Here is a 14,536-nt window from a genome sequence, read left to right on the forward strand (position 1 = left end):
CGACACTGCAACAGTCACCCCAGTGGCCATACCACTGTCAACCACAATACTCTTAAATTGTTTTGCCCCTTGCGTTGCTTAAAAAAAGGGTGACCGAATGAAATACAGGCCGAAGGAAAGTCGTCGCTTTCTGCCCGCTGGAGGGGAAAGGGCGCCACTACCCGCCACCGCCAGCAGGTGTCGCTCGTCGCCCTTTCCATTGAGACCCCCGCCGCCGCGAGGAGGGGAGGTTTCTCGGCACCGGCGCGTGATGCTGGGATGGTTGGGACCGGACTGGAAGTCGTCTCCTCCTCCGCCGCCGCCGCCACATTCCGCCGTGCAGCCAGCCCGCAGCCTCCGCGGGGCAGGAGCGCTCCCTCCTCCCGCGACCGAGTGCCCGAGAGATTCGTGTTCCCCCGGACATCCGCCGGTGAGTTCGGTGTCGTTCCGCTCGGGTTTTTTTTTTTTTTTTTTTTTTTTTTTTTACCCGCCTTGTCATGCTGTAACGAAGTGAAAGAAAAGAACGCGACATTAAATTGTCCGCAAGTGGCACCAGTCGTGCGCCGCAAGTTGTGCGCGGTAAACGTGTCCATGTGGGGGTAGCTGGTCCAGTCACGGCGGGGACGAGGGGTAGGTGGCACCTGCCCGCCCTGCTCCTTTTAATGGCTAGTATTAAAATATTACTAAAACCAACGTGCTTTTTGATGTGTATGAAACCGTTCTAGACAAACACCAACATCTTAGGACGAAAATATGGAGAAATGCAGAGACTATAAAGCCAGAGTGGCGTGTTGGGTTGAGTCAGCCGCGCAGATATGTACGTGGGATGCGCTGAACTGTCCGTGCTTGGCTGGAGGAAGGGGAACCCTCGCCCTGGACCCCCACAATGCATGCTTCCATCCAGCCCGGATCACATGATGCTGATTAGTGGAGGCGAGCCTTCAGGAACCGGGACGAGAACCCGTGGGTCCACCCCGAGGTTTCCCAGCCCCACTTTCCCGCTTGCTTCTTGGCAATGGACCGAGGCGGTCGGCCAGGAACTGGATTACGGCAGCGTCTGGGAATGATCGAAGAACCGATGAGCAGTTGTCAAGGAGACCGATCATGGATATTTGGAACTGGTGCTGACATGCAGAACATTTTAAACTGCAACGTGAACTTTGCTGGAATGGCTTTTATGCCATTGTGGAAAGTGCGAGGACCAATCGATTTTACGATTGAAAAATGCTGTATATTGTATCCAATAATCAACCAGGACAATAACTGAGCCAGCGGCGGTTTTGCTTATTTCTGAAAGTTTCTCGTGCACGGCCGGGTGAGCGGAGCAAGTTCCCGCCATGGTCCACAGCTCTTAATTTAACCCGAAGAACCGTGGTGCGTTGCGGGCAGGGCCGTCTGCCGGTCCGTACATGGCTCTCGTGGAGACGTACCAAAGGTAGCGGTGCCGTGTGTTCCAGTACACAAGCGAATACATTATTGATGGACCCTTCAGAGTTGCTGCTGAATTATGGAGAGCGGCCATAAAACTCTGAACGTGGCGCTGTTCCTTTCCCCCCCTCTCCCCCCGTTTCAGTCCACGCTTGCTCGGTGACACATGGTGTTTTGGGTAATGGACACATGGCCATTACCTGTCCGTGGCGCGTGTAGCTTTGGAGATGGACGAGATGGAAGAGATGGAGTGCTGGAGCGTGGCGCCGCATGGCCCCTCGGTGTCCCTGTGCGGGACCAACAGACGGATTTCACGCCCGTCCTTCAGGCAGCCGTCGATGGAGCGCAATCGAACTGCCATGCCAAAAAAAAGTCTGTGACTTGCCGCGCGCGATGATGTAATTACCATTAATTACGGAAATGATACGATTTACCCAATGGAGCCCATTTGCATGCCGGAGTAGGGAGGGCGATGGCTGTACATCTGCAGCCCGTCACTAGTCCTGCGGAGCAGATTAATAATTAGTTTGTCTATCGAGGTTCCGAAAAGGCTAATTGAGCATCAAAGGCAGCCTGCCTTTTAAGAGCCAATGATCGTAATTTCCCAAGGCATGAATAATTCATCTTGCCGCGCCTCCGGTGGGCACCCGTGTGGTTAACTGTTGGGCGTATCTATTTTGTCGAGGTGCCCACGGTCACACCGCGAAGAAGCGGTGTCACTTTAGGCCCCGTTCAAAAATTCGGGGTGGGCACCAACGTTCTGTACGTTCACCAGAGCAGCTCTTGATCCTGGCTCGTAATTTTGTGGCCAGTTCTGTCAAGTTTTTTTCAAACAAATTTCCCAGAAGGCTGAGCGCGTGAGTGTTGGTAGATTTCACCTAATTGGGAAAGAGAGTTGCATTACAGAACTTACTAACTGTTTGGTAACCATGGTAACTTGGGTTGGGACTTATGTCCCTGTCCCAGAAAAGAACCATGTTACCTTGAAAAGTCATTATTACCTTGGAACACGCTCCATCTTAAGGTGACATGTCTTCTTAAGACATTGAGTTCCAGTTCATGTTCAAGTTCATAGCCTTATTGTCTATTCAGCTGCATACATGTTAGCATTTGGTGCTACATGTAACATTTAAACAAACAGGGGACACAGGCAGTGCAAGAATAACAGTTAAGGCACATGTAGACAACAAGAAGACAGACGGCGTTAAACTGGTAAAATGAACAATGAAAATCGTGCATATACAGCTGTGCAGAGTGGAATAATGCAGTAATAGACAATATTTTATAAACATAAAAGTGGTAAATTTATGGCATTTATCAGACACACTTATTCAGAGCGACTTATAATCAGTAGATACAGGGACAGTCACCCCCTGGAGCAATTTAGGGTTTTAGTGTCGTGCACAGGGACACAATGGTAGTAAGTGGAGTTTAAAGCGGGGACTTATGGTTCATTGGCCAGCGTGTTCCCCATTAGGTCACTGCCACCCTAGTATGGTGTGTGTGTGTGTGTGTGTGTGTCAGTCCAGAGTGGAAAGTCCCTGAGTGTTCAGGTGTCTGATGGCTTGTGGGATGAAGCTGATGGCAGTGAGGGTCCGAGAGCTTCGGTACCTTTTTCCGGATGGTAGGAGGGTGAAGAGTGCATGTGAGGGGTGTGCAGAGTCCTTCACAATGGTGGTGGCTTTCCAGATGCAGCATGTGTGGTAAATGTCCGTTAAGAAGGGAACAGAGACTCCGATGATCTTGTTAGCTGTCCTCACTATCTGCTGTAGGGTCTGGCCATGACATAGTTCCCATGTTATGTCATGTGTTAACCGTAGGAGAAGGAAAATACAATAATGACGAAATGTCCTCCTTACTCTCTTTAATATACCAAGTTCCATGTGTTATTTCTGAACTGGGAGTATTTAACTTTAAAATCTCACAAAAATTACTGTCATTGCTAGGCAACAGGCATAGTAATAATGCTGAGATAAGGTTGGATTAATTAAGATATTAGAGGATTCCTGAGGTGTGTTAAGATTTGACTCTCTTTCACTCACTTTCCATGACCACTTAGTCCTTTTACCCAGGGTAGAAGCTGCCAGGACCCAGGGCGGGGCACCACCCCACCGAAGGGTGCACACACGCGCACACACACACACACACACACACTTACAAGTACGAATAATTCAGAGTTGCCAGTTTACCTTGTGTAAAACCAGAGAACCGCACCAACACAGAGGGAGCATGTAAACTCCACACACACACACAGTCCGAGCTGGAAATCAAACTCACAACCTTCGTTAGAACACGTCATCTGCCCAGGCCCTGGCTTGGCTTCCGTAACACCAAATTTGTACTAAAAATCCATTTTAAACTCTTCCTGTTTCTCCTTGTGGCAAAGGGGCGACTTGGAACTGATTTCCCCTGCACAAATCTATGATGATGATAAGTTTTCATTAAACCTGCCACATGCTTCCTAATTACTGAATTAGTCTTGCTCATAATATACCATCCATCATGTTTTCAACAGTTTTCTATAGTGCTGAAGTTTACATAGAGCAACGGCATTCGAACCTCTGATGTCTTTTTTTTCATTCGCATTTTGGTAAATGTTTAAAGAGCTGGGTGATGGCGCATCAGGTGATCATTTTTATTTCCACGGCCCGAGGTGGTAATTCCAACTGTCACGGTTCCCGCGCCACCACCACGCCCCCACGGGGCACCGGACTGATCCTGGATAGTGTCTACCAGGTTTCCTGGTGGTGAATACTTGTCCATTTTGGCAAGTCAGCCTAGCGATATGGTTAAAACATCAACAGGAATCCCCACCTCGTCTTAATTGTGGGAAATGTCAGAATGGACATGTCCCCATGTGACTAATAAATTATAAGAAACGGTGGAGACCGTAACTCTTTCTGTCGTCTTTGTGTGGTTTGTATGTAGACTCATTACCGGCCGCTGTGAAAAGGAGAATTTGATCTTTTTTTTCCCCTCCTCAATGTTAAATTGAGGTCGCACAAGAGGCTGTGTTCACAGATCATTTCATTTGTGCTTGAAAGAACAACCGAGGGATGAAAAGCGCCACTACGCTCTGGCAATAGTAATACATGAGCCACAGCGTTGTTTGCATGCATTCTGTTTTCCCGACACTGTGCTGAACGTGGATAAGCCTCGTCCCGGCCTCTGTGTGGAGGACTGCGGCCATATTCTGATGCCTGCTTGTTTAACTCTCATGCGGTACACGGGTGTGATGAACGTTGAAAAGAGCGCAGCACGAGGCTTGACAGTCTTTATAATTAAGTATTACACACCCTGGTGTTTTTAGGAGTCATATTTTGGGCACCAAATTAATTGGAGATGAATTGAATAAGGTCCCTGCCTAGATTTTATTAATCTGAAGGGAGGTGAAGAGAGAGCTGGTGCCGGAATGGCAGCCTGACCCCTGAAGGTTGACATAACTTAAGAGTCACTCTTGTTCAGTCCTAAAAACAGATGCCGTTTTCCAGGCCTTATTTCATCAAACTTATTTCATAAAGTTACATCAGAAAGTGCAAATAGGAATGATCCATGGTTTATTTAAAAAGCAGGCTGGTGTTAAACTGTATGTACCTGCAGGAAGTGCAGAAGCCTAAATGACTAGGGGAGTCTGGCATAGGGAAACGCTGGATCAGTGTGGTAATGACCGGGGGTATGTTCAAGATGAGGTTTACGGTGCTGGAGGTGGGTCTCTGTGCAAAAGCTGTAACTGAGGAACTAGCCAGTGATGAAGCCTTTTTACTGACCGATTGTGGCAAACCACGTGGAGAACTGACTTGCCAGTGACCTGGTATGGCGCATTAGCTGCAAGATAGTTTCATAAAGTCAGGTTTGCGTGAATATGGATTCTGTTGAAATGTACACTACCATTCAAAAGTTTGTCAAAATGGCTCTTTGAGTGTTAAAGATTGCCAATTCCTGCTCTTTGGCTGCTCTAGTCAAGCGTCACCACAGCAGATATTATTGTATTTTATACATTTTGTATGTTTTTGTATTGTATATATAATGCATTGTTGGTAGCCATAAATATTGCTCAGGTTCTCCAAACACCATATATCCTGTGATGACTGATGCTGAGGCCAAAGTGCAGGAACACAAAAGGCATAATTTTTTGGGGGGGCTTCACTGGTCAAGGCTCCAGAAGATTTCTGGCCTCCCTGTGGGGGCAGACTTCACAGCAGTGGGACACAATCATATAACACTGTAACAGGTCACTGGGGGTGGTGCCGTAACGAGGCTGCACAGGGCGAACTGGTTAACACACACGTCTACAGAACTCCTGAGACGTCCTGCTGAGGGAAACAACAGGACAGTGCTTTACGAATAAAAGGTTTTTGCTCATTTCTACTGTCACTGCTACTGCAGCTGAACAAAGCTCTAATATGTTATATAAGGTACAGGTATTATACAGGTAATTTTTATGCTTCTGTCCACTCGATTATGAAGCTGATGAGAAAAGTAGGTGGTACAGATAGGTGGTATAGCAAACATCTACCTAATATAAGTGACAGGTATATTTTAGTATGGTGGTATGTTGAAAACCTTTGTTACATTGAAAATATGTCAGATTACTATTAAAAAAAATGGCAAATTACAGTGGCATGTTGCTCAGGAGGTGTATATAAATTTAGCACATTTAGCAATGCTGACGTGTTATGGAATCAAAAATTATATTTTAATATAATGGATAATGTAAAATATTTTTTGCTGACATAGGTTGATTCATGTCTTGTGTAACTCTGTTGCGAACTTTTCCTACTTTCAATAAATGGGAGAACCATGTATTGTTATTTACATTTACAGCATTTATGAGACGCCCTTATCCACAGCGACTTACAATCAGGTAGTCTCCCCTTGGAGCAACTTAAGGTTTAGTGTCTTGCTCAGGGACACAATGGTAGTAAGTGGGATTTGAACCTGGGTCTTCTGGTTCATAGGCGAGTGTGTTACCCACTAGGCTACTACCACCCATTATGAGGGGGAGTGGCTGAAGGCTACTGCCATGTTTTCAGGCTATGATACACATATGACTTAAAATTATGAGGAAAAAAAATCTGATTATCAGATAAAAAAAATTCAGAATTAAACATTCAGTTATGAAAACATCAATTTCTTAAAATGTGGAAGAAGATAGTGGGGTTCCATGGGAGTGCTGCAGTAGTTTTACAGTCATTGTTGGAGTTATCTCTGTTGTGTCACCGATGTTGGGAACAGGAAGAGATTTTGGGTCTGTTCGACTTTTGTCTAAATGAGCGTGTTCAGGCTGAGATAAGCTGGAAAATTGGACAAGGAAGCAGACACGTACTCCATGGCCACATCACCACATTTCAGGTTCGGGAATCAGGGCGACCTTGTAGATAATATAGGGCCTCGTCCCTGTTTATCACAGCCAAGGACAAACAGATTTTATGCCCCTGAGACCTTGCTGCGTATTTGGCCCACCCCTCACAGGGAAGTCAGAGGAGGCATTTTAAAAGGATTTTTACCCTTTTCTTACACATAATGTAGGACATTGTGTACAGTAGTTTACTGAATTGTGATTTCACCTTATCTCTAAGTTGTTATGCTTTTCTTTTTGTCCTATAATTCTGCATGCAATTTTCTCAGGCATATAGCACAGTGCATATATGTGCAAACCACAAATTGGAGGTCATCACTGTCATGAATCACTTCAGTTTTTTTAATGAGCAATGTGGAAGACTGGTAGCAAGATTTGTTACATGCAAAGAAGAATCATTCGACTACAACACTGATACACCATTGACATTGGCCATGACCTTGGACCACCAACTCATAATTAAAACTGCTGGTCTCCCAGCCTGCTCCAATCAGCCTGACAACATGGCTCTAATCATGGACAGGTCCTGCAGATTAGGTGTCCATGGTTAGGGCCCTGCTATAAGAAACAAGATGGCAGCCGACAGACGCTGCTGCATTAATGTGGACACTTGGAACCTTACCTTTGTGTTTCCTTTGTTTCTGTCATTACAACACACGCATTCAGGTTAGTTATAGTTCCCCCCTTTTCCGCTGTTTCTGGCCCTTGTGTCGTTTTTGTTGTATTTAGAATAAATCCTTGTTATAATGATGTCCTGCTTTTGCGCCTACATTGTCCTCGCACACTGAGATGTGACAATCATTGAGTCCTAAGCTATGTCCGAAATGTATTCATTCATTATGGAATGAAAGAAAGAATGTTTGAATGCTGTGAAAGTGAATGATAAAAAAACACATTGTTTTGGATATGCTGTGTTTGCAAGAACTTGAGGTCTCAGTGACTTTGACCCTTAAACAGTTCTAGTTAGTTTATCTTTGTAATGCCACAAAGATGGAGGCAAGGAACTCAAGTGCAGGTACGAGGTGGTTTATTCAAACTATTAAAAACAAATGAAACTCAAAGTTCTATTTATGTTTGCTAGTGAAACACAGTAAACGTGAAGAAGCAATGTCTCCACTCACTCCACAGCAAGACCATACACTTGCTAGTGGGGAGTGTGTGGTCTAAATGGAAGTGTTGGAGATGGGTGGTGATCAGGTGTGTTGTGTTGATAGGGCGTGGTCGGTAATGGTCTCCATACTAGTACATATTTGATAGTGATCTGAAATGAGTGGGTGTCTGAGGTGCAGCAGCAGGACCAGATGTTTCGAATTAACGTGATCTCTGACGAGAGTCCATCCAGGTGTTCTAAAATATTGCATTTGCAAGAGTCAGAAGGACAGATACCCCAAAACATGATGCCACAGCTATGGTTCTATGTCATTAGAGCATGAAAAACAAAAAAATCAATTAAAATGCAAATTAGATCTGAGTTAGCATTAAGCTTGCACTCCCACAGGTCAGTGATTACAGTTAGGAAAATTTGACAGGCAGTTGAAATGATTCTGGTAGAGCCAGAAGATTTAGATATCTGCAAAAAAATGTATTTAAAACCATGTTGAGTGTAATAATGACGGTCCCAGTTGCCCACTGCTCCCTCAGGGTGATGGGATAAATGCAGAGGACAAATTTCATTGTGTGCACTGTGTGCTGTGCTGCTGTGTATCAGATGTGACAATCACTTCACTTTAAGGTGTCACCTTTAAAGACCCTACGTGGATCAATCCCTTGTACAAGATGGGAAGGGTTTTAAACGAAGACCTTAAAGACCTCCGATACCAGAAATCTATGAAAATGGAAAAATCCATGAAAACACATCATGAGTGTCTGGTTGGTTAGGGTCTGTGTGGCCAAAGTGATACACAACCACTGAATATCCTCACTTGTGCAATGCTATAGGGCCTTCGCTTGCCATGTCACATCATCCCAAAATGTGTAACCAACGCTGCAATGCGGCAGTAAGATGGACAAAGTGGATTTTTAAAAAATCCTGCAAATGCTGATTCCACTTATTCCCTTGTGTTGGATTTAAGCTGCCACATCAGTGTCCACATCACATCCCTATGTACCCATTATGAATTGGACACCGTTTCACACTACATTCTGCTATGTGGGCGTGTATGAACAGTGTATGCCTAGCTTTAAGGCACGAGGCACACCTACAGTCTATTTAGAGTCAGACTATTTTAGGTGTACAGGTAGTGTACATGGCTTTGGACGGCGGGAGAAAACCGGAAAACCCTGAGGAAACCTCTATCAACTCCGCATACACAAGGTCTGAGCCAGGATTCAAACTCACAACCTTGGTGGTAAGAGGCCACGCCATTAAATATAGATAGTAATTAGATCGTTACCAAGAGAATGAGGCAAAACAAGGCAAGTAGCTCCAGGATATTACACACCGGACAGATTTCTAGTATTTACAAAAATGGAAATATTTCAAATAAATGGAATTAGCTGGTTGTTGAAGACACAGGTATTCTAATTGTTGTGAAACCACAAGTAAAAATACCCACTGCATGCTTTCCAGCAATTTTTGGAAATAGCTTGTGGCCATTTTCTGCATCTTTTCAGGCATGCAGAAAATGAATGTTAATGTATAAAAGACCCACTTGAGATGTCTTCTTCAACAAAGTGGACCTTTGTGGCTAAGTAATGCGGGCTAATAAATTAAAAGACGGTCAAGACTGTAGCAGTTTCTATTTAACAAGAATCAGGTGCACCCCCACTTTGTCACATCATTTACTCTCAGTCTCAGGCTTCTACTTAACCACGTGTGTTGGATACTCTGATAAAGGCAACGTTTACTCAGCTCGCAGGTACAAGAAACTGTTTAAAGCTCCATTACAGGTGATGTCAAAATATTTGCATGGGACGATGAGCTATTTTCCTGTTGGCTGCGTGACACTGGTGTGTGCGAGACGGATCAGTCCGGCTCCTTGTATGCTGCCAAGAACCCAGGGGGATCCAAACATGTATTCTGTTGGCATCGTTGCAGCCTCAGAGATAATAGGCTTTTAAGATGAATCCTGGGGTGTCGTCTTGCAATGACCAGCTAATGAAATTACAGCCTGTCTGGGAAAGCAATGGTGGCTTGCGCGCCCACACCGCTAATTTGTTTGTTTCACAAAGCATGGATGATTGCAATCTCTGTGCAGCCATTCAAAATGAAATGAGAATGGCGAGCAGCAGAAAGCTTTCAATGGCAGTGATGAAAGCAGTGCTGCCTTATTGATCGAGATAAGCCTCAAACACCGCACGTTCAATTAAACTGTCGTCTTTGCGGATGCCGTCTGCGACTCGGGCAGCTCTCATTTGGTCAGGGGACATGGACGGAAATGTCAGCGGCTCTTCATGCTGTCAGCCAGGGCCTTCGCCGAGCTGAACATCTGCATTGGAGCACATATTTCTGGTGCTGTATAAGAAATAACGCAAAAGAGCTTGTTCACTAATGTAACAGCGCAAATGCAAGACATCTCAAGACGGTGGCCCCTACCAAGACAAGTGTGCAAATTATCGGCACTTTAATTCAAGTCTTCTGATTGGCCAAATAGTGAATGTGACATGTGATATGTCTTTTATTACACTGGGTAACTACAGCCATTTTTTCTGCTTAAATCCAGTTAGGATCTGCTATATTTGCCTCTAATAGAATTGGCAGAATAGATGACAGAATATGTTTAATGCAACAGCAGTCTCATCTTTTACAAAATTCATAGACTTTTTTTCATGAGAGGGAATGGTAGTATGAGTAAATATCTGTTCTTCAAAGCTCAGCAGTTCCTTCAACAATTTGCAGGCACTGCTATTTGTATTTGTTTGCCCAGCGAAGACATAATTCAGGTATGAAGGTGATCCACAATGCTCTTTTAATCTGTTCTTAAGGGGTGAGGACTCGGCAGATGAATAGTACAGAGGTGGTGGTGGCCTAGTGGGTAAGGAAGCAAACCCCTAATTGGAAGGCTTTGGGTTTGTATCCCGACCGCCATGGTGCCACTGTGCAAAACACCGTCCCCACAGACTGCTCCCTGGGAACTTTTATGGCTGCCCACTGCTCACTAACATGTATCACTAATAATAATCATAATCATAATCATAACAATAACAAGGAAAACGCTATTATGGAACATATGAGTAATATTAATACGTTTTTTTAATATGTGTGTATGTATATAACACACAATACTACACCAATTCGACCCATCAGAGGCCTAACAAACATGAAGCTCTGCCCTGTTCTACCTGCTGACTATCTCCTGGGCTGAGGAGGAGAACAAAGCAGAAACAACCAAACCAATACATGCCCATGACACTGCACGTAACAAACTGTCATAGGGGACTTTTACCCCAAAAGGAAGAATGTAGATTCCATGTAGTCATTTAGGCTGTTCTTCCTCAGAATGATGTGAAATTATTTGGAACAAGGCTCCTTCTTATGAGTAGACTTACTTTACATAGATGTTTAAATGACTAAATAGTTGCATTTCCACTGTTTGTTGAATGGATGGAAGAGATTTGTTTAATGGGCAGAATGATTACATTTCACACATCAGGTCAGCAGAGAGTCAGTGCACTCTCGCCTCAAGATCAAACCCAGCAAGAGATGCCCGTAAACACGATTTGCATTCCTTAACTCCGGCGGAAAGAAGAAAATTGAATTTGGTGAGCGACAGACTCAGTAATCAAGGAAGGGTGTCAAATATTTATGGATGCATATGGCCTGCACAGTAATTCCATAAATATTTGTTCCTGAAATGCACTACAATGTAATACCTTTTCAGATGGCAAATGATCCATGGAGGCGGCTGGGACAGGCCTGACATGCTTATAATCGAGCGCTCTATTTTATGGACTGGATTCAAATCATGTTGACGTTATTTCTCTGCGCTGGGTGCTTGGGCGCATCATTCATTAGAATTTACTATTTCGGCTTGCATGGTGTTTGAATTTTTTTTATGGCAAGCTGTTGCACTAATCAGCGGGATTTAAATTAATTGGGCACTGTTTGCATATGAAATTGGCTGATGTTTACTGTCTGTCTGTTTTATTTGAATTTTTTTGGTAATTTTTTTTTGCCTGATGCTTTTCCAGCCCACTGACATGCCCAGTCAGCCATACAGATTTTTTACTGGCGAGCAGTAAATGATTCATTTCCAAACAGTAAAAATCTCACTTAAGCAGAACACCTATAATAAATTTTGGTCCTGTCTCAGCACAGAAACTGCTGTCACTGTGAGATCAAATCAAGCCGAACAATAAAACTGGTCAATCCAGCAGCTATTAATTTCACTGCTCTGGCGCCTGTATTTTTCGCACACAGGTTTTCCACGCCAACTCAGATGTATTACGGAGCCGCATTTTTTTTGTGGGGTTGTTGTCGAGCTGATGATGACCAGCTCACAGAGAAAGGGAAGATGTAGAGGAGCCAGGAGGAACGACCGGTTTTTATGTTCTGTAAGATTGTCACACTCTTGCAAGCTGTCGCATTTCTCATGTGTGTTTTTTTTTGCATTTCATGTGCTTTTTCTATTTGTATTTGGTGGGGGGGCGGGGCGTCGTTTGAGTGTTTTTCCTGTAAGTTCCAAGAGATATTTGCCCATTGTCACTATTAATGGAACGCAACTGAAAGCAATAAATCTGTTCTGATTCATTTCATTTGACCTTCACTGTGGCCAAAAATAAAATACTTTGTCCAGTACATTTTTGGATTTTGATATTCTGACAGATGCTGAACAGAATAGGTAAAGTATATCCCATAATTTCCATTTTACAAACCTGAGCTTTTGTCGTTGTTGCCTCTTCCCATCCAGACTCTTTAGGAAGTAACAGAGCCCTTCAGATAAACCCCCCAACCTGCTAGGTTTGTGTTAAAATCTTTTTATGACATAGTTTTGTATTATGCAGTGATTTTGATTAAATTAGTCTCTTCACACTTACTGGTGTGACGTACTTTACTTTACTTTTCTTTATTTTGCAGACGCTTTTATCCAAAGCGACTTACAGGAGGAAGACACCAGCAATTCTTGTTCGATTTCTATAGATTTTGAGTTTACAGAAACTAAGAGCCCTGATAAGGTCACATACTTGACCTTTGACCTTGTGCCTTTGACTGTCTTGCAGTGTAGGACCCTCTCCAGTGTATTATGCCTTAAGCGCTGTGCTTTAAAGGAGTGTTTAAACTGTCTCCTGTAGTTTTCATTAAAATGTACTGCACCCATGGGGTCTATGTCTCAGCCACCCACCAGCGATACTCATAAGATCTGTTGGCATCATCTGCTCATTTCAAGAAAATCCATTTAGGGATGCAGTAAACAGGTAAATATTTCAGGAGCACTGCACCCATGTGATTCCATCTCCTGTGATACTAACCCTGCCATGTAGAAAACACAGATAACAATCGGGGGCATTGTTTCAACGTCTCACACCGCCACAGCAGACTGGGAGGGTCGAGAAAGCACAAGCCCTGGATGTGCACTAGATGCACGAAGAGAAAGTAATGACACTGGAGGGTCTTTTTATGTCTGTGGTGTGACATTAATAGCTCCAGAGATTAGATTTCAATTTGTATTTTGAAATCGGAATGCTTCACATTAATCTCGCAGGCAGTATAATGGCTAAACAATTACAAAAGAAAGAGCCAAGGCCCTGATGGAAACCATCACAGATGTTTTTTTTGTTTTTTTTTTTTGGTTTGTTTTGTCTGGGGTGGTCTGGGATTTCCTTTCTGCTGCAACTGTCTGCTTGTAAAATGAAATCTCCATGCAGCATGGCCATTCAGACGGACGGGGACTTTCCCCCCACAAACAGCAGCAACGCCCAGACCCCACATTATCGCACCTGCCCTAACTCCCAGCAGGAGTGGCAGCAGAAAGTGCTTGGGAAGATGATGAAGTGGAGGAAGAACTTTTTGCGCTGTTTACTTTTTATTCAGACAGGCGATTCTCTAAATGTCTGGCCTGTTCTTTGGATGGGCTTTTGGGTTTTGTCTGAGCTTTCATGTCTTATCTCATCCCCAGGAATGAAATGTCAGTGGTGGAACTGGGCCCAGCAGCTCACAGCAGCCAACTCAAAGAGACGAGCGCTGTGTCAAAAAGTCTAGCAATTACAAGTCAGACCAAAGGCCCCCTTCTGAACCATGGTGCCCTGGTAAATGCCAGTCACCTTTTAGCTTTGGCTGGCCCTACGCTGATGCTTTACCCATTCTCTGACTTTCTCTTTGCATTGATATCAAAAATTAAATGTGACACAGCCCCGGGACTGTCTTGCATGGTCTTGTCTTGCCCTACCGGACCTCCCTTACCAAGTTAATATTGACGTGAGGTCTAGGGGGAAAAAACCTACTCCTATTCGCACCACTGTATGTAAAAGAAATAATCTTTTAAACAGTTCATTGTAGGGCTTTTTATAACCCATACATGGTGATAGATGAGCGATGGGTGTGGTACCTAAAATATATCAGTGGGATTATTTCACTGTATGGAAAAAATACATGGAAACAACAACCCCAGTAGCTGTAATCTCTTTTTCATGCAGAGTTGACCCTTTAGCCAGTCTCCCTGGAGCACATAAATGTTTGACATAATCTTGCAAATGGCATCTTTAAATGCTCTTACTGATATGTGTGTGTGTGTTACTGATAGATAGATAGATAGATAGATAGATAGATAGATAGATAGATAGATAGATAGATAGATAGATAGATAGATAGATAGATAGATAGATAGATAGATA

At 43.9% G+C, this 14,536-nt stretch overlaps 1 protein-coding gene across 4 annotated transcripts in view; it reads left to right on the top strand.

Moving 5' to 3' along the window:
- Positions 1-269: 269 nt before the first annotated feature.
- ctnnd2a (catenin (cadherin-associated protein), delta 2a) overlaps positions 270-14,536 on the top strand; it is a 243,488-nt gene continuing 229,221 nt past the window's right edge. For all 4 annotated transcript variants that reach the window (XM_028963713.1, XM_028963707.1, XM_028963722.1 and 1 more), the window contains exon 1: positions 270-409. The gene's annotated coding sequence lies outside the window, so the exon portion shown is untranslated. The remainder of the gene's footprint in view (positions 410-14,536) is intronic.

Source organism: Denticeps clupeoides, chromosome 2, assembly GCF_900700375.1.
Source record: "Denticeps clupeoides chromosome 2, fDenClu1.1, whole genome shotgun sequence".
Taxonomy (NCBI): Eukaryota; Metazoa; Chordata; class Actinopteri; order Clupeiformes; family Denticipitidae; genus Denticeps; species Denticeps clupeoides.